At 39.1% G+C, this 2,411-nt stretch overlaps 1 long non-coding RNA gene across 1 annotated transcript in view; it reads right to left on the reverse strand.

The window, feature by feature from the left end:
* Window positions 1-223: 223 nt before the first annotated feature.
* The window catches only part of LOC118766463, a 12,840-nt gene continuing 10,652 nt past the window's right edge, over window positions 224-2,411 (reverse strand). The window contains exon 3 of the long non-coding RNA XR_005002396.1: window positions 224-272. This is a non-coding gene — a long non-coding RNA (uncharacterized LOC118766463). The remainder of the gene's footprint in view (window positions 273-2,411) is intronic.

Here is a 2,411-nt window from a genome sequence, read left to right on the forward strand (position 1 = left end):
GAACTCTCTCTCTCTCTCTCTCTCTCTTTGTACATGTCTTTCTTTCTCCGATATTTCTCATATTTTCCCACTATCTTTAACTCCTACTAATTCATTCTCTCTCTTTGTCTGTTTCCTCCTCTCCCTTCTTCTTCTTCTTCTCTTCTTCTTCTTCTTCTTCTTCTTCTTCTTCTTCTTCTTCTTCTTCTTTCTTCTTCTTCTTCTTCTTCTTCTTCTTCTGCTACTTCTTCTTCTTTATTCCATGTATCTCAACATCAGCAAATCAACAGCAACTACGAAACAGCAAAAATAAATGATATAAAAACCAACAGCAAACAACATGAGAAAAGTCAACGACAACGACGTGATAGGGTTAAAGATCGAGGTCAGTATGGAACCTGGAATCCTGCTGACTACAGCGAGGTCAAGTAGATGATAAAACAATGTCAGTATCATCGAATTTGCCATCCAAATCGATTATTTGCCTTCTCTACTCTCAGACAATTTGCTTTCTCTTACATCTTCCAGCTTCCTTTCTCTTTCCCTTATTTCTTTCCATCTTTTTTTCTTTTCGAAGCCTCATCCTCTCTCTCTCACTCTCTCTTTTCCCTGCTCTCTCTCTCTCTTGCTCTCTGCTCTCCTTTCTCTCTTTCCCTCTTTCCGTTCTTTTCTCAACCATTCTTTCTTACATTCTGTGTTATTTCTTTCTTTTATGTTCCTCAGTTCTTTCTGCCTGTCCTCCTTTCTTGCTTGCTTGCTTGCTTTAACTCTTTCTCCCCTGCTTTCTCGCTTTCTTCCTTTCTCGGTCGCGTGTCTTCTATCTTTATTCCTCCCTTCCTTCCTTCCTTCCTTTCCCCCTTTCTTGTTTGCTTGCATTCTTATTTCGTTATCAACCCTACACTTCTTCTCTCTTCAATTGTCCCTTCCTCTCTCTTGCTAACTAATTCCCTTGTTGTCCCTCTTCTAACCTCTCTCTTACTCTCTCTCTCTCTCTCTCTCTCTCTCTCTCTTTCCCCCCAACTCTATGCCTATACTTTCTCACTTTCTTCTCTGTTTCTCTTTATTTTACCCTCCTCATATTACCCAGCTTCTTTGGATAGATCTGAAGTAAAAAGCAGTGTAAATAGCTTCCCAAAGAACTTCTCTCCAGTGCAGTAATGTCGATGTTGTTATCATTCTCAGAAGCTGATTTAAAAACTCTAATTAAATGTGCGCAGTGTAGAAATTTCAGAGATTCAGCATTCTGAGTAAAAAGTCCTGAAGACAATGGCAAGCGCCGGTACTTAAGAATGAATGCTTAACGTTACGAGGAGAAACTTGTGGGTCAGAAGAACTACAGTAAATGCGACAGGGAATTGACAGCTCTGAGAAGCGGCAGCCACTGCAGTAGTGAATGAAAAATAAAAAGGTGGAAAAAAAAAATGGGACACACGTTGGAGTGTGTTTGGTTTGCGTTTGAATGCCAAGCAGTCGGTTCGAGTTTTTAAAGATAGATTTTTCTAAAGGTTCGAGTTTATAAGCTGTTTGATCACTATTCCGTTGTGAGTTCTTACTGGAGCCTGAATGAAAATATACGATAGATAGATAGATAGATATAGATAGATAGATAGATAGATAGATAGATAGATAGATAGATAGATAGATAGATAGATAGATAGATGGATAGATAGATAGATAGATAGATAGATAGATGCTGTGGTTTTGTGATGAGAAATTTGCTCTTCTACGACATGGTTACGGATTCAGTCCAACTCCGAGGCATCTTAGGCAAGTACCTTTTACTATAGCCGACCAAAACCTTATCAGTGGATTTGGTGGACAGAAACTGAAAGAATCTCGTCATATATACATACATACAAACATACATAGGTACATAGCTGGAAAGATAGAAATATAGATAGACGTGTGTGGATGTGTGTGCGTGTGTGTGTGAGTGCGCACTTCTTTGTGTCTGTTTTTGTCCTTACTAGTACCTGAGAACCGGTGTTGTTGTATTTAAGTCCTTGGAACTTACCGATTCTGCAAGAGACTGATGGAATAAGCACCAGGCTTTAAATATTCATAAGTATCGGGATCGATTTGGTCAACGACAATTCTTCAAGTCAGTGTCCCAGCTGGGCCGTAGCCTAATGATTCAAAGAAATTATTAAAAAATGCATACACACACACATGCGCGCGCATTATTTCTGGATAAGATTTTGTTTATGTATGTTTCTCTTACTCATTCTTCCTTTTATTTCAACACAGACACGCCCACTTTTTTCTCTTCATCTCTCTTTCTCTTCATCCGTTTTTTCTTTTATCGGATTTGTCTTCATTGCATAAATTCTAACAACCACTTTTTCTCTCATTATGTCTTTCCGTATCGGTCGCTCTCCTTTTCTCTCTCCACATAGTGCGTGTCTCTTTCTCTCACTCTCTCTCTGTCTCTC

The sequence above is a fragment of the Octopus sinensis genome, linkage group LG16, assembly GCF_006345805.1.
Source record: "Octopus sinensis linkage group LG16, ASM634580v1, whole genome shotgun sequence".
NCBI lineage: Eukaryota > Metazoa > Mollusca > Cephalopoda > Octopoda > Octopodidae > Octopus > Octopus sinensis.